This window comes from Numida meleagris, chromosome 1 (assembly GCF_002078875.1).
Source record: "Numida meleagris isolate 19003 breed g44 Domestic line chromosome 1, NumMel1.0, whole genome shotgun sequence".
Taxonomy (NCBI): Eukaryota; Metazoa; Chordata; class Aves; order Galliformes; family Numididae; genus Numida; species Numida meleagris.
This window is the reverse complement of record NC_034409.1, coordinates 173,530,170-173,548,308: the sequence shown is the minus strand read 5'-3', so window position 1 is coordinate 173,548,308 and position 18,139 is coordinate 173,530,170. Positions and strand designations below refer to the sequence as shown.

At 41.9% G+C, this 18,139-nt stretch overlaps 1 protein-coding gene across 1 annotated transcript in view; it reads left to right on the top strand.

The window, feature by feature from the left end:
* The window catches only part of MTUS2 (microtubule associated scaffold protein 2), a gene marked incomplete in the record, with an annotated part of 285,788 nt that overhangs the window by 3,092 nt on the left and 264,557 nt on the right, over positions 1–18,139 (top strand). The window contains 1 exon segment of the mRNA XM_021378537.1: positions 4,945–5,018.

Sequence of the window (18,139 nt, the reverse complement as noted above, 5' to 3'; positions counted from 1 at the left end):
TAACTTTGAGTTTAAGATTGCCTTAGCTTCCTCTCCAGATACCAGGAGCGATCTGCTGGCTGTTTGGGGGCTGTAGATGGAGAAACCCATTTTATTCTAGTGGAGATACCCGCATCAGAACTCTGCAGATGAGTTAATCCTCAGAAGCATCTGGTGCAGCAGCAGTTCCCAGGCTTTGCTACTTGTGACATCACTTACTGATCAGTGATTTTTATGCAATCCTTAAAACCAGCAAAAGCATCAGCTGACAATTCCTTGGATTCCCCTCCCAGTGTGCAATCGTGACCCCTTAATTTATAAGATGGTATGATGTAGGTTGCTGCTACTTATGTGAGCCTTCAGGCTGTTCTGCCCAGCGATGAACTTCTTTGAAACAGCTCTTGCATGGGATGCAGAGCTGGAAGAAAGACATTACTTGTGCTATTTCTTTGCGCAGCTGTGAGTTTCACTTCATGGATGCAATCACCAAACACTTAGAGGAGAATGACTTCCCCTTGAAATCATTTTTAAGAAGTAAACAAAAGCATCCAAAACACATGCTGGGCTAATTAGCTTCTCTATTAAGTTTCACTTTTTGAATTTTAACTGTTTGATGGCTCATCCTAAATGAGTTGGCTTCCGTGTTTCTGTGTTTATTATCCCTGAGGGCTGCTCTAAGTTAGTGCAAAGCACTAAGGCTGCCAAAGAGCACTCTGGCAGGCAGGGATAGCTTGAACAGAGATGCTCCAGCAGTGCTCCCTCTGGCATGTACTGTCTCCACCAAGTTTTGCATGGAGCACGTGGAATGCATCCCTTTAAGCCACCTGAGTTTTGTCACTCCAAGGCAATCCTCATAATAATTCCCAAGCTTATACTGATGGAAAAATTCAGAGGGACTGAGTAACTACTTAGCAGTGTACTTCTATGCTGCAGGGTACATTCTTGTTATTGAACAAGAATTAGATTGATGAGGAAATAAGGTTTTGTGTTAAACATTTCCAAGTCTGATGTAATTTGTTCATGCCAGAATGCTAGGAGTCATGATATGCCTTGTGCAGGGAAAGCTGGCAGGAGGCTGCTCACAGAAGGCATTCATGAGTAAGTTGCACTTCGGCGTGCTCGGCAGAGCTGTGTTCTCATTGAGTGTGTTCTTGTGTACCAGCCCACTGCTACAGATCTGAGTCTCCCCTCTTGCCATTATGATGAAAGGTTGCTTTGCTGTTGGTGCGATAGGATAGCAGGAGGCTTTAACAATGTGAACAGTACTAGAACAACCTCTGGAAATAATCTATCTGAGCACTGGTGAGTTCAAACCCCTGCCTCCACAGGCAGGGAATACCGCTGAAATCAGGAGCCAGTGGGTAGGACAGGGTTGCTGTATCATGATCACAATCTGAATGTGCTGTTTGGGGTTTGAGGCTATGGAAACTGATACAAGTATGCAGTGTGGGCACTGAAATAGCACCCCTCTTTGAAGAGGGAACAAGTTGAAAGGCCAGGAGAACGTACTAGAGATGAAATATACAGGAGAGAAGAGTGCTTTTCTATCCTTTTTCAGATCTTAGTTACTGAGAATGCATTTGGTTATTTGAAGAGGTGGAAAACTCTTTAACATCATCTTAAAGCTGCAAGAAGAGTTTCTAAACCAAAATCATAAAATCATTTGAGTTGGAAGGGGCCCTTAAAGGCCATCTAGTCCAACTCCCTGCAATGAACAGGGACACCTACAGCTCCATCAGGTGCTCAGAGCTCCATCCAACCTGACCTTGAATGTTTCTAGGGGAGGGGCATCCACCACTACTCTGGGCAACCTGTGCCAGTCCCTCACCACCATGATTTAAAAATATATATATATCCTGTCTACATCCATCAGACTGGGCAAAGTGCTGATCTTGCATGGCAGCAACTTTATCAAATTACCAGCTAGGACTCCTTGAAAAAGCTGTATCAAACTCATGCCTGATAGTGATAGAACATATATGAAGAGCACTGAGTGGCTTGCAGATGGAGCAGAAACAGTGGAGCTTGCTAATGAACATGTTTTCTTAAGTAGCATGATATAGATGCATGGTTATATAATGCACATTTGTGTGCATTACCATTGGAATTTACTGTAATAACTTAAGACTGCCAGATGCGCTTGTATTTTTGTTGATCAAAACCCAGGAGTTCAAGAGGCTCACAGTCACCATCCAGTCAGTGCAGTGGAGTCCAGGTCCATTGCCTTTGTCCATGTGAATCATTCTTTAATGTCAGAGCCAGCCAGACACGGGTATTGAAGTGAAAGCCATGAAGCTCAGGTCACAAGATACTGAGCTCTGCCCTCCACGGAGGACCTGGTGGAAGGTGGGCAAATGTTGCTTTATTTCACCTTTCTGGAGCTCTGCCTTGGGCGAGGAGGGAGATGAGTCACTGACACTGAGCTGCAGTAGTGTTAAGGTTAACCTGATTTGAGCGGAAACAACGCCGTGCCTGACAAACGCAGAGCGTTCATTTTTAGCTGCTCAGCAGTTTGAGTATCAAATCTCTGAAAAGCTGCCTGGCTTGATTGTTCCCATTACATAACAGTGATGTCTCTGGGATTTGAGAGGAGCTGCGAGCAGCATGTCTCTTACATAAATCCCCACGGCTGTGATCTGTGCTGACCCTGGGTAGCCAGGAAGGGCTGACAGCAGTGCTGAGCTCCTGGGGAGGCCAGGAGCAGTGGCCCTCTGCTCTGAGGGGTTCCCCCTGGACACTTGCTGGGGTTGCAGGTTCTGTTTCTGCTAATAGTGTGAACAGGGGCTGAAGGAGAAATCTTGTCCTTAAGGTCTTGTCTTTTTCCATATAAGCAGAGTGCATTCTCACCACTTCCCTTTGTATCTTCTGAAACATCAGTCTTTAACTCCATTTCCAGCTGGAAACAGGTTTAGGATCTTTTTCTTGGAATCACAGAACATACTGAATTCAAAGGGACCCACAAGAACCATCGAATCCAACCCCTGGCTCCACACAGCACCACCCAAATCCAATCCCTGTATTTGATAGCACTGTCCAAACGCTCCCTGAATTCTGGCAGCTCGGGGCCGTAACCCCCTGCCCTCTGGTGCAGACCCTTTCCCTAACCCCCAGCTGCCCCTCCCCTGACACAGCTCCATGCCGTTCCCTCGGGCCCGTCGCTGTCCCAGAGAGCAGAGCTCAGCGCTGCCCCTCTCCTCCCTGTGAGGAGCTGCAGCTGCCATGAGGCCTCCCCTCAGCCCGCTCTGCTCTGCTCTGGGCTGAGCAAACCAGGGGCCTCAGCTGCTTCTCACACACCTTACCCTCCACACCCTTTTCCATCTTCATAGCCCTCCTTTGGTTGCTCTCTGATAATTTTATGTCCTTCTTACATTGTGACCCCTAGACTTGTTCAAAGGGTGCGTGTCCTGGCTTCTCCATGGGAGAGCTGTGTTCTGATAGTGCTGGCTGCCTCCAATGTAATTAGGAGCATGTTAAGAATGATAGAACATAAAACAATGTTGTGGGATTGTTTGGAGGAAGAATCGAGGTAGCTGTGCACAAAGAGACCCATCTAATTAAAACTGTAGGGAGATGGAGATAGCAGCTAATGAGGCTGAATGTGCAGCTTAACTGAGTTATTTGAAGGGAAGCAACCTGTCTTGCTGGGGAAAGGAGGGTGGGAGGGAAATAGAACATACTTAGAATTTGTTACTAAAGTATAAATTTCACTGTAACTAGTGCAAGCTTTGCTTTGGGCTTCATAAGATTAGAGATTTTACCACACTTAAGTGAAATGAATCAAGAACGGTAACCAGGAATTGCATGTGAATCAAATATTTAAAGACTACTATTTTATTATATCTTTCTTAACATCCCATCTGTATCTTCATCTTCTATTTCTTCTAGGTTTTCATCCAACTCTTCTCCACTTAATCTTTACCCAAGGAAAAAACTGTCAGATGACTTGCCCTTTTTCCTTATATTGTTCTTCCTCTCTTTCCTTCTTTTCCACTGTTGTATAGGCCTCTTCTCTAGCTACTCCTCTTGTTCTGCAGGCACATAAGTGCAAGAAGAGCGATGTCTTTCTTCACTCCATAATCTCTCCTGCCTTTTTGCTCTCATAACACAAATACATATCACTTTAATAATAATAAAAAAAGCTTTTCCAGCTTTTCTTTCTTGTGGTCTGATCAGTGCTGCTTGAAAGTTCCTCTTTTAGTTTCATCTTTGATTCTTTTAGTTTGACTTGGGCACCTTTTACCCCTTGTGGAAGTGTACCCTGGGCTCAGGACCGTCTATTTCCTTCTCAGCCTCAGCCTGTTATCTTTGATACCATAATTACCGCTCTGATTCCTGATGCTTATTTCCTGACTGCAATTTTCTCTTGACTTCTGAAAGAAGCTCCTTCTGTGTGGTTTCTGGATGATTTTCCTCACCTTTGTTTCCCCCCCGCCCCCCTTTTTCTTCCTACTCCTTCTGGGTGATATCATTTGAAACTAATTCAGCTTAATTTCCATGGATAGCAGAGCATCACACTTATTTCATTAAAAGATATCATATGTCAAGGGGCTGTATAGCCGCGTAACATATGCCAAATAGTGCAGAACTTAAAAACAATAATCTCTGTGAATACATCAAAACCTGACTAGGCTTGATCTGTGCTTCCCTCTTTAGCTTGGAGACCTAAGTTTGACATAAGAGCACTGACTTTTTCTAAGGCTCTTCCAAAGGAAGAGGAATAGAAAATGCAGAATTTTTGTTTCAAAATTCTATACCCTCTTCTCCTTTTTCAGAGTAGGTATGTTGCTTGATTTCAGTTACTTTTAACAGGGACTGACCTATCTGTGAGTTAATGCCAGGAAATTGAGGCAGGAGCACAATCAAAAGTGCAGGATGTTTAATCTTCAGCAGCGTTTACAAAAGATTTGGTGTTTGCCCTTGTTACTTACACTAATTCTGATGAGCCTTTTGTTCCTTTTTTTAAAGGTTTCCACCCTGAGACTGTCTTCTAAGGCAAACTATCACCAATGGAAGTAACATTTGTTTTTCCAGCATTCTGGGTAAGATTATCTTGTGGTTTTTTGTCTGATATGTTCTTAAACGTTTGCCACAAAGTACCTCTTTACAAGTTTTCTTTGATTTTTTTTGTATAAGTGCTATTCTGTACAACAAAAAGAAAATGCCCTCCAACAATTTTGTAAACAATGCAGATAAAGGTGACTTCAAAGCAAACCATGAGGCTCTTGCACTGGGGGAAATTATAAAACATAAATAGACCTTTGCTTTCCTGATGTTTTTGAATTGTTTCATAGGTACAGACAGTACTGAAAATATATGGTATACTAGTTCAGTTTCACATCTAATCTAAACATGGTTACTTCCTTTGTGTGTGTTCTTTGGACTATCAAATCTTTTAAAGATACAACAGTATTTGAAGTTGGACACATGTTTGGAACAGTGGGGAAGGTATAGTTCTGTGAACCGGGAGATGGATCCTGTAAAACATGTTGAAGTGGCATGAAATAGTGCTCAGTCATTGTGAACAATAATGTTGCTTGCTGAGGTTTGTGGAAGGCCAGCAATGGTATTATACCTGGAAAAATATTGATAGCTATGCTAGCAAGTTGCAGGGCAATGTTTGCCATTGGGCTGGGGATACTGGCTCCATGATTTATAGTGCCCACCAGTAACATGCTGTAAATGGTCCCAAGGCCTTGTGACTCCCTTCCAGCTGACTCTCAAGCAGGAAAGGTGCAGCACTGGCTTTGGCTCAGTCAGAGATAGCTTCACTCTGACCAAATAAAAAAGCTGAGCTCTGAGGTCTTTCTCTGTGATGACCATGTCATGATGGGACAAAGTCTCCTTTCATGGTCTCATTCTATGCCCAGTTTTACAGCAGGCTCACAGCTAATTTCCAGCAGATCTGAGCCTGTTCCCAAAGTGATAAAGTAGCCTGGCTGGTAGAGATCTGGTGATGCTGCATAAGCTTTGCTCTTTCCTATGGGGAGACTTGAACCTGGCCTGAACTGGAGTCAGAAAGGTCACGTGAGAGCAGCTGACACTAGGAGATGTCCAAGATCCCAGCAGTAAGTGTGGGAACAGCTCCACCATGCAGCATGGTGAGGAGTCACTCATGGATGATGACTCTGTGGTATCAGTCTGAGGTCAGAAATTACAGGAGCAGAGAAAGCAAGCACTCTGGTGCTTGGATGACAGTTACAAAAAAGCTATATCAAATTCAAAGGGAGAGCAGAACAAGTAATTTCTTAGTAGTCGTCTCCAATATGTCTTATTAAAGTGTTCCTTTTCATTAAGTACGTGTCGTTGTTAGCAAGTGTTGAGTACTTGTTGTTACTAACTTATCAGCCCAAAAAGTAAGAGGACATGTCTCTAGTATTCAGAGTAAAGCCTTTAAGAAGTAGTTGGACGCTTTGATTCCTTGTGGCTAGGCAATTGGAAATTAAAGGCAATTGGTTGGGCAAAAAAAAGAGTCTTTAGGAGTCTTGAAATGAGTTTGCTTTATGTAATGATTGTTAGAAATACTCTGCTTGTGACAAACCCTGTAGCTAAAGCAGTTGGCTGGTAAAGAAGAAAATGCTGCCAGAAGTAGAAGTCAAATAGAGCAAGGGGACTACCTATAATTTGAGTGCTTCCTGCAAACCTGGAAGAATAGTTTAATGTCCCATTTCTAACTCCTGTGCTCCTCTCTTTTGAAGAGGCAGGACCAAATAATGTTTGTGGATGTAATGTGCTTTTCACTTTTCTCATGCAGATCTTAGAGCTTTGAGTGGGAAGATGCAGTTTATACAAAAGCACAACCTTGCTCGAGTGATCTTTCTGCGAACTTGCAGTGTGTTACCCTCATAGCTGTATCTGATGGGAGGTATCCTGACACACCATTAAAATGCTGTTCTGATAGCATCATTAAAAAAAAATAGGTTTTTAAGGAGTAGGTTGAAGTGTTCTGCTTGGGAAGTTGTGGATCAGATGATTGATAATATACGTCTGCTTCAAAGAAGAATAGGTTTTTGCTGCTTTCAGCAATAACCAGAAATGCGGTGAAGCAATTTGACAATATTTTAAGTCATCCAGTAATTTAACACTGGATTACCATTGAAATCTCATAAAAATACTGAAGCCATCATACACTGTATCAGATGGATTAAACATGATTCACTTATTGCATTAAATTGCAGAGGGATTAATAATGTCTGAGTCATTGTTCCCGAGACTTACAAATTTAAAGGCCAGAGGGGTCCACATGAATATCAGTTCTTTCTGCCCTCTCTGTGTAGGTTGAAGAAACGCCGAATCTACCAGGAATCATCCTTTGATTTTTTTTTTCCCCATTGTTCAGCAAATCTTCCAAAAAGAGATCGAGTTCTTGATTTAAAGGGTGTCAGTACTAACAAATCTGCCATGTCACAGGTAAATTGTTGCAGTGAATTATGAGCCTTGCTCTGGAAAGCAGTCTTCTGCTCTCTTCAGCTTCTAAGTGTTGTACCTTGTTTGTCCTGCTGGACCGGTAAGGTATCTGTTATCTGAGAAGCTGAGTCTCCATTCCATTAGCCACTTAAAACTCATTTACTGTGAGATGCGTTGAAGAATGGTAAATCTTTGAATTCAGGTTTTTGTGTGATATGACTGTAATGTACAGTTTGAAATTATGGACAGCAATGTTAGCACACTACACTGCCATTATTAAATGATGATGTATAATGTGTAAAAAGATGAGATTTATATGCCCAAGCCTATTTTCCATACAGCTGCGTTGATTGGTGTTGATTGTGCTGCTGTCTTTCAATGCCTTATTGATTGTGTCCCATGATAACCTTTCCCTGGTGCTGCTAACTACTGATGTCAGTCTGATGGTTTGACCGTAGCTTCACTTATCCCTAACCCTTTTAAATAATTCCATTTTTAACTCTTTCCAGTTATTAACAGCAGCCATTGCATCAGGGAATTTATTGGCACATCTGCCCTCTCCTGCTGCGTGCAGGTTTTTAATTGTGTGGCTTTTTACATCTCCCTCGATTACCGATAGCATGGAAGGTATGTCATTGTCGCTGAGATGTGAATATAGCATCCTGCACCTTTCTGAATACAAAGCAGAAGTGGTCAAATACATTTGCTTTTCCTGAATTGTTGGATGGTTTTTATGTGGAACTATTGAAGTTATTGATGTCTTCCCTTGGCATGCTTGTTATATTTAGGGTGGTGCTCCTGTTGCTACAAACCTTACCAGAGCTCTATTTTTTTGCTTTTCTTCCATCACTTGCATTTATGCAATGTTAATTTGTATTCATTGTTATGTGTCTCTTTTCCCCATCTGTTATGCACTGTGGGTTTGTTTTTAAGGTTTCTTTGCTGCTGTTGCATTGATTAGCCAGGATTCTTTAACCAAAAAAGCTTTCTTTCATGGATGTGGCTCAGTGATTTTTTTTATTTTTGACAGGTTATAAGGTATTCCTAGGTAAATGGTTCACCTGTACCCAGTGGAAGTCAAATATAACATTATCTGGAGATACTTCATCTTCCTGAGTTAAGATACAGACAAGAACTTGCAGACTTCCTGGTAGCCTTCAAGTAAAGGGCTTTTCCCAACAGATTCCCTGCTACGCTAAAACTGTGTGGCACTATTTTTACTGAACTTTGAGGATATATGCCTGAGGAATGTCTCTTGCTGTTCTCTTACCTCACTTGATGGATTTCTAGCAGACCTCATCCCCATCTCATCTGGTGGTTTGCCAGCAGTACGGATTTTGCTTTTCTTGTTCATGTGGTATTCATGGCTTTATCTTATGCATGCTTACTCCTAAATAAGTATGGTGATTTTTTTTTAGCATTCGTTCTTACCAATTTTTCTGATTTACTGTTACAATTTTAACCTTCAGTAGAAATAAGGTTCCTTTTAAGAAGGGAATTCTGTTGAAATTGTGAGCCGAGCCATTGCAGTTGTAAGCAAATATTGTTTGCCCTTTAAGGAAAAAAAGCTATTCAAATATCAACAATACTGGCAAAGCACTGCCTTCTGTTGTCTGTGCTGCAGTACACAAGTCACAAATGCTTAGACAAGTTATAATGACATAAGAAGGCCCTTGTTTGTCTGACATGTGCAGTGTGCAGCTCCTAGTCCATGTGACCTGCGCAAGCTGTGGTTGCTGCAGTGCCATGGTGGTGAAAAAGCAGACCTGAACTTCATGAGATGGAGTTCATGCTGCGGGTGGCTTTGGGGCTGACTCCATACAGCAACGGAGGGAAGAGGGCAGCAGCTCAAAAGTTTATATGTGTTTTCTCTTACTTGTGAAACACTAGCATAATCTTAAGTGGTTGCTTCTCAGAATTCTAATAATTTACCAGGTTAAAGCAATGTACATATAGAAATTGGCTTTTCACTATTTGAAATAGGTGATGTGACAACATGAGGTGTTGCTATCAGAGCTGGCTGTTGCATACCTTGACTGGTGAGGGTCTGTAAGGAGATGACTGGGACCATCTCATGTGAGGCAATTGCCTGAGAAAGATTTGCATTTCAGCATTAAACTGTTTAGCATGAAGGTGCTTGGGTAGCTGAGTACCTACACCAAAAAATTTGTAGAATGGCATAGTGAATTATGGAAGTTACCAGATTCCCATGAATAACACCATTCATGTATTGTGTAAGTGCAGCATCCCAAATGGGATCCTGACCACAGAAGAGGAACCTGCTTGTAAGTGTTTTGGGGCAAGAACAGTTCTTTTATTTGATGTCTTGTGGCTTTGTTATGAGTGATCCTACTTCACAGCATGCTTCCAGTACAACAGATAATACAGATGAAATAAAAGAGAAGGGCTAAGGAATGATCCATCTGCAATGACAATAGAAACAACTTCAGAAGTCCCCAGTTTAAATATAAAGTTACTTGCAATGAATCTTCTGATATGATAATTGCATTATTCATACTGTTTTTCTGAATTTCAAAACAAAGTGTGACCTTGATTTCAAAGTAAAGTGCATGAAAGCATGCTGTGCTTATTTTTCATAATTAATCATGTATAAGCCAATTTTATGGCAAAACAGATAAATGAGATGTCAGCATACTAGTTTGTAAATACTTCACTTCAAGATATTAATGTGATTTGTATCTTAGCTTTAAGAAAATCCAGTGGCTTTTCACTTTCACTGCAACATAAAAGCACAGCATGCAATGTACACTGCAATTAAGGTATAAATGGATACACTGAATCTGACACATACGTTTTGTTTAGTAAATAGAATCACCAAGGTTGTAGAAGACCTCCAAGATACTCCAATCCAACTCTCTACCTACCACCAATATTTCTCCGCTAAACCATGTCCTTCAGTACAACCTCTAAATGTTTCTTGAGCACCTCCAGGGATGTGCCTCTACCATCTTGCTAGCAGCCTGTTCCAGTGCCTTACCACTCTTTTGGAGAATAAACTTCGCTAATATCCATCTTGAACCTCTTCTGGCACAACTTGAGGCCATTCCCTCTCATCCTATCACTAGTTACGCAGGAGAAGAGGTCAACCTTACCTTCTTCCAGGCAATTGTAGATACTGGTAAGGTCTCCCTGAGCCTCCTCCAGACTGAGCAATCCCAGTTCCCTCAGCTGCTCCTCATAAGGCTTGTGCTCCAGTCCCCTCACAGACTTCGCTGCCCTCCTCTTGACGTGCTCCAGGGCCTTTCTAGTAGTGAGGGGCCCAAACCTGAAAATACTGAAAGTGTGGCCTCATCAGTGCTGAGTACAGAAGGACAGTCCCCTCCTGCCTTTGCTGGCAGCGCTCTCTCTCATACAAGCCAGGATGCCATTGGCCTTCTTGGCAACCTGGGAACACTGCTGGCTCACATTCAGCTGAGCATTGATCAACACCCCTGTGTCCTTTCCTTCCATACAGTTTTGCAGTCACTTTGCCTGAAGCCTGTAGAACTGCCTGGGGGCTGTTGTGGCCAAAGTGCAGGACCTGGGACTTAGTCTTGTTGAACAGAGGGGAACGCTACTCATGGCCAGTCACCAGCTGGATTTAACTCCCTTCACCACCAATCTCTGGGCCCGGCTCTCCAACCAGTTCTTTACACAGCAAAGAGTGTACCTGTCCAAGCTGTAGGCTACCAGCTTCTCCAGGAGAATTTTGATGGAGACAGTGTTGAAGACTTTGCTGAAGTCCAGGTAGACGACAGCCTTTCCCTCCACCATGAGGTGGGTCACCTGGTCAGAGAAAGGGATAGAGTTGGTCCTGCCTTTTGTGAACCCTTGCTGTCTGGACCTGATCCCCTAGTTGTCCCATACACGCCATATGATCTCTCTCAAGATGATGATCTGTCTGCTCCATAACCTTTCCTGGTACAGAGGTCAGGCTGACAGACCTGTAGTTCCCCGGATACTCCTTAAGACCCTTCTTGGAGATGGGAGTCACATTGTCAAGCCTCCAGTTCTCTGGGACCTCTCCAGTTGACCAGGACTGTGAACAGATGATGGAAAGTAGCTTGGCAATCACCTCTGCCATTTCCCTCAGCACCTCTTTTTTTTTTTTCTTTCCTTTCTGTGATAGGTCAAGGGGACATTGCTTGTCCCCAGCATCCCTATCAATCTCTGCAGGTCTGCTTGCATGAGAAACTGCCTTTGCAGTTCAGGGCTGCTGTGTAGCAAACAGCAAAAGCTCAACCCAAGAAATGCCAATAACCTCATGTGAATGTTGGGAATCCTGAGCCTTCCTTAGAGGTTTAATCCAGAGGTGGATCAGAAGATGTTGTTTTTTTTTTTCAGAAAAGACAGGCTTAATCATTAAGTCTTTGGGCCAGAGCATCCCCCTGTCCTCACCCCAAGGGAAGGTGAAAGGCATGCCATGAAGTCACCCTGATGGGACCATTTCTTTGGTGGGCCCATAGCCAAGTGCATGGCTTTGCAGAGTTCTGGCATCTCAAGGGCCTGGGAATGCTGTAGGATGATGGCAGGTGTGGGATGGCTGCTTCCAGAACAGGGTAGGTTTGCACACTGAGGAGGGGCTTGGGCTCCTGCCTAGCCAGGCTTCTGTTACACACATCTCCATCAGGAGAACCAGAAGTCACCATGACTCTACGTGGATAGAGCCATTTAACTAATAGCAAATACCATTGAACGTTTTATGTGGGTGACTTTATGTAACAGAGTTAACACTCGCAGTTGATAGTGTGTGTATTATAAGTGCCTCTTTCAATAGGATTTACTGAATTCTACTGTGAAGTGTCACAGGACAACATTAAGTTATTTTTTAGCTCTCTTGTCTCTACTTCGAACGAATTCTGGTGTTTAGTGTTTGCTAGATAGGCAGTATAATAAGTTTCAGGATTAGGCTGCATTGGGTGTGTAAGCTAATATTGGAGCCTTTTAGCTCTTCCTCCTAAGCTGCCAAGTGGTGGAAGATACAGCTCAGATGAGAGAAAACAATTTAAACTTTCTCAGTGAACCAGTTTTGAGAAGAGTTTTTTCTTAAATGCAGAGCTTCATGCTGGAGCAGTGTGATTAAAAGCCTATGGGGATTTGAGCTTTGGGATGGTTTTAAGAAGATCAAGGGACTGAATGCAATTTTCCTGCAAATGATAATTAAAGAAACAGCATCCTCATTAACATAATACAGTAAATGATAAGAAGAATTGGACAGATGCCTAATCTTGAAATGCTTCTTAATTTACAAGTACACGTTTTAAAAAGAAAGCTATTGAGGTCTGTTCTTCCTGTCAGCCCCTCTGAATCACCAAAACTACTTTTTGCATAACTTTTCTGTGTTTTTCTTCTTTAAGACAATAAGTTATATATTCCAGTACCCCATCCATACAAAGTCTGTTACACTTCTATGTGTAATAGAGACAGATAGAAGAGAGGAATCCGTGGTACTTTAGGATTTCTAAGATTGGATGCCTACCAGATAAAATTACACATCTGAGCAGAGTTTCTCAATTGGAGTCACATGTAGCTCTAAAGAAGTCCAAAGGCAGCTATCACAATATGAAACACTGATTATTCTTTTCGTTTTTTTGAGGTCACCGCTCTGAGTTGCGTATGTGTGGTGCCATGGAGACATGTATTTCAGAGCCCTACCAAGGAGTTAAATTTTTAAGTAGATATTCTGAATTGTTAAAACTGGGAAGGCTTTTTTTTTTTTTGCCCTTAACGCAATTGTGAATCAAATGTGGCAAGGAGTAATAGGTGTCATTTGAGTTAATGCTGTCATTTGTTACCTGCATTCTGTTCTTTTCCAATATAAGCTGCGATGGTGCTGTTCCTCTGCTTCAGTTTAAATATCATCTTAGTTCTATCCTTTTATCACCACATGTATTGGTTCCCAAAAGGCTTTAAACAAAACTTCATGTAGTCTCAGAATCGCGTTGCCACCTGCAAATGTGAGTGGCTCATCAGATCTCATTAGATGTCTGCACTGCTAAATGAGGGCCAGGTATGTAGCAGGGGTGATGTGTTTGCACTGCTCAGTGCACCCGAGTGTACTCTGCTCAGGGTCTCTTCTGGGACCCATACAGTGCCCTGTAATACACAGCTATTACACTATGTGCATTTTTCCTTTTTGAAGCTTGTGAAATATGCTGAGCACGAGAGTGCTTTTTACAATGTGAAACTGAGGGTCTATGTTGTGGGCACATGGGGTCAGCAAGAAGTCGTGTTGAGAGTGCTAAAACTTGCTGGGGTGGTGAATGGATATCAGTGTTGGTGTGTGCATGTGGGAGCCAAACCTGATTTGGCCTTGTCCATGGTGCTGCTGAGACTGGTCCCTGGTGCAAGTGGTCCCCTGGACCATGCCGGGGCATTGCAAGTCTACCTAAAGAAGTCATATCTTAATTGGTAGCCCTCTTTGTCTTGTAATGCTAGACTGTACCTCACTGAAAGACTGTAGGGGGAATTGTGCTTTTAATAAGGTTAAGTATATAGAGGAGAAAATGCCTTTTTTTAGGAATGAAAAAGATTTCTCAGTGGGAGCTGATTTCTGAATTATTCCGCTTAAGACCCAATTCCAGGTGGGAGCTGACTGCAAATGGATGTTGGATTTCTCTAGCTGGGAGTAACCTTCCTGTTCTCAAATCCTAGAGCCTCTGTTCAGATGAGAGCTAGCAAGCACTACCGGGTGAAGGGGTTGTTGCTGCCAGAGCCAAGAGGTTGGCTGGTACACACACTTCCTTCCAAAGCAGTATTCTGCCTACTTTAAAGCTAACACGTTTTGATAAATGCAAATTCCTAGTGATAGGCAATAGAAAATCTTCAGCAGATGAATACACTGAGAACTGCACTCCAGAAAGGCAAGAGACCTTTCAACCCTCTGCTAGGTGGTCATTATTGGTGATAGTGTATACTTTGTTGCAGGCTGGGTTTCTGTTTGATGTCAAGAATTAAGAAACAAGGTGAATAATGTAATGCTTTAGAGTAAATATTGATATGTTCAGAAGGTGTTGTGGTGGGAAACTTGCTCTTTTTTGATCTCAAACTCTGAAGTCATTTGGAGTCAATGGCCCTCCTATTTGATTCTTCCGGTGCCTTAACACATCAAGCTGGAGCTGATCCCTTTGTATCCTGTTAATCTCTTATATATGCTGAAGTAGTAACTGTGGAGCTGGAGACTTCTGAGAGATAAAACGGAGCACTATTGATCTTGCTGATACAGACACTTCCACTCAGGGCTTTGAACTTGTGGTAGTTCTGGAGAAGGAATACACTGAGTGATGCAGAGTGGTCCCCCGTGAGGGTGGGTATTTTTGAAGAAATGTTGCATCTCATTTACCTTTATAGTAGTCACAAAAGAGTTACTAACACAAGCATCCCTCACTGTTAGCTGGTCTGAATACGGCTGGCATATCAGCTATGCCAAATCCAGCACTGTAGTCTGTAGGGCTCTGCAGACTTTCTTGGTATTCTCTTTGCCTACATCCTTGTTCTCCGTGTACTGTGCCTATGTGGTGCAGGATGGCAGGTGACCCTTTCTCATCCAATTCAAGGACTTTAGGATATGTTGGAACCTTGTGCTGGCATTGCATCTCATTCTCTTCAAGGCTGAGAACGATGTGGTCAGTGCAGCAGGGAGGTGTGCTGCCCCTCCAGCTGGGATGTGGTGGGAGTGTGCTCGCAGGTCTGGACACTTGGTTCTTCTCATTTTCATCTAGCCCACGTTGCTGGAGAGCTTACTATGGCTTGTGCATGCTGTTTTCCCCATGTTCAGGTTTTCCAGTAGTTTCTTATTTCGTGGCAGTGCTACTCTATTTTTCTTGCAGTCTTCTGCTATCCAATGATTTTATTTACTGCTTGATTTACATATATGTTATTTACATGTAAGTATTCTAATCTCTGCAGTCTGAGGTCAGTTAGTGGTGGGGGAAGGAAGCTAAAATGACTAATGCCGCTGCTCTCAAAGGCTAAACTAACACTTGACAAATGTATATAATTTATTTTTAATTATGAGGCTTGGAGGAGGGAGAATGACTCATAATTTTTGAACTGCATGACTTTTCAAAGTTAAATTTCTTCTAGTTGTAAAAGATCATTAAAGCAAATACAGGTAAATAAATTTGGGCCGGGTAATTTTTCCTGCTGATAATAAATGGGATCGTGATCTGGCATTTGCAGGTTTTATTTGTCCTAGCATTCAAATAATTCCTGTCAGATTTCATCTACTGACATTTGTGTTGGAGTTACTGATTTGTCTGTGTTCCTCTGCTGGGATCCATCGCTACAGTAGCTAAGAACCATTGAGGTTTTTTTTGAGATACTTTTCTTCCCAGAAAGGGGCTTTAATTTTTTTTTCTGCAGTGTCTTCATATTATACCACCAAGTACTGGGATACCATCCTTCAGAATGATTTTCTCTTTCAGAAGAGGAAAAAAATGGCCCCCCACAAACTTACCAGACTTAACTTGACTGCATATGCCTTCTTGTCTACTCAAATGGTATTCCCAGTGTAAATAGTTATGTATAAAGCTCTCTCTGAAGGAGAGAGCTAGGCTGCTTCATAAATGAATTTAACTTTTTTATTTTGAATAAAATCTCTGAAATACCCCCAAAGAATCTATTTGGATGTTAATGTATATTTTACCTATGTTGAGAATTTTCTGAACAGAGAACCTGTGTTTCCTGAAGTGTACATGTTGTTTTAGAATGTGTATTTCTCAGTTTTTATTCATAAGGGCAGTATAAATATTTGATGTATTTAGAGATCTGTGCCATTATAAATTAGAATAGAAAACATTGAACTGTGAACATTTCATGCTTCTAAAAGAAACCTGCATTATTCTATTTTTGCCGTGAATCCATGTTCCACTCATACTAAATTTCAAAGACTACTCTGCTAAACTTTCCTGGGCAATTGGCTTGGCATCTGTTAATTTAATTCCCATGTAAGACTAATAGGATATAAATTAGCACTCTGGGGACTGCTGGTAATGTTCAGTGAAGGTGAAACTGTGAAGGATATGAAAGGGATGGTGTTCCTAAAATTGCAGATGATGGAGGAGGTAGGTAAAGTTTTACAGGAAGGAGGGAGCAGGTGAAAGAGCTTGAGCTTTCGTCTCAAACCAGACTCTACTGAAAGTACAATGAATTTCTTTGCACCAAACTTACTTTCCTCTATCATTTAGTTGACAGAGAACAAACTTGCTGTGATGAGTGGAGAAAAAACAAGTGCTGGTTGTCACTGTGGCTGTGAATGTCCCAGCAGCTCCTCCCTGTCCTCTCCTGATCTGGTTGTGTCCTATCCTCTGGGGGCTTTTTCAGCCCAGGTTTCCAACAGCCTCGCAGCTTTCCAGCCAACTTCCTTTTTCTGTTTTCCTTTTATCTTTCAGCCTAAAAATTGCGGAAATACTTAGTGTTTTTTTGTCCTCTGAAAGAGTGACTGGGCTGCTTTTGACAACTATTGAGTCTTCTCAAACTCTGCCCTACTTGACACACTTCCTTCCTCATTTTTTTCCCCAGCTTTTTTTGTTTGGAAAAATGAATGTTCCCAATTATGCATTCCTCACTGTTGACATGTACCAACCTCTTTCCCTGCCTCCCCTCTCTGGCCAAGAAAGGAGAAAGTGCTTGTCTTCAACCTGAAAATTCTTCACACCTTCACTAAATACTGTGTATTCATTCCAGGACCATTCTTGGCTGGTTTGTCTCTCATTAACCCCCCCTGTGCCTCTTGCAGCATTTTTTTGTTACACTTCATTGCTTGAATCTCCAGAGACTGTCAACTGATAAAGGTAGATGTCAGTGACTATTGTGGATAATGGTCTAAAAACAAAACAAACTTCTTGCTGTGTAGTAAGATTAGTACTTCTCCAATAACAATGGGTCGGATTTAACTTTGCTTTTTCTAACTTTGCAGAAAATTACTAAGGAAAAGTTTTTAAGAAATTCTGGTTTTCTACCCCTTGATATAACTCTTTCCTGGGGATGCATATTCTCTTTTCAAAGACAAACAATTTAAGTGAACTTTATGGATTGATTTTTGTATTTTGGATTTGAATGACTTAAGCATTCCAACAGAATATTGGGCAACTACTTGGTGCTTCAGTATCTTCTCACACTCTCCACTGAGGCTGCACTAATGATTTACCATGTTGACATACCTGACTTGTATGGTGTTCAGTTAAGGATACCTGTTTTTGTTGCTTTGGAATGGCATGCTTTAATGTATAGTGCCTAAAGTGGGCTTTTAAAATGCAGAATAATGATGCAAAATGTGACCTTCCACTCTGAGAAGTGGGACTTCTTGAGAGGTTTAATGGCTCTTCCTATCTTGTGTGTTGCAGGATTGATCATGGGATATCTTGCCAGAATTAGTCCTTTCCTTTAAATCCTCTGAAAGTTTTATGTGGATGCCATTTCTCCTTACCATCATCTTGTATTCATCAGTGAAAAAAAGCGTTCCTCACATCTTACAGTTGCTGTTTCAGAGACTTTTTTTTCTCTAAATATATGAATTTGCCGGAGGCTTCAAAGGCATCTTGAATTGATTGGGAACCCAGTCTTCTTCAAATATGTACGAGTTGCATAATGATGTGGTCTCAGTGGATTTGAGGCTATTGGATCTTCATTGTTTTATCGTATTGGGAACATGGTCTGTTCCCTGAGGACTATAAAATCCTCAAGGAATTTTATTTTCTTCTTGTAAATGTTCCTAAAGGAATTTGGATTTTGTCCTAGGCTGCTGGCTTCTAGC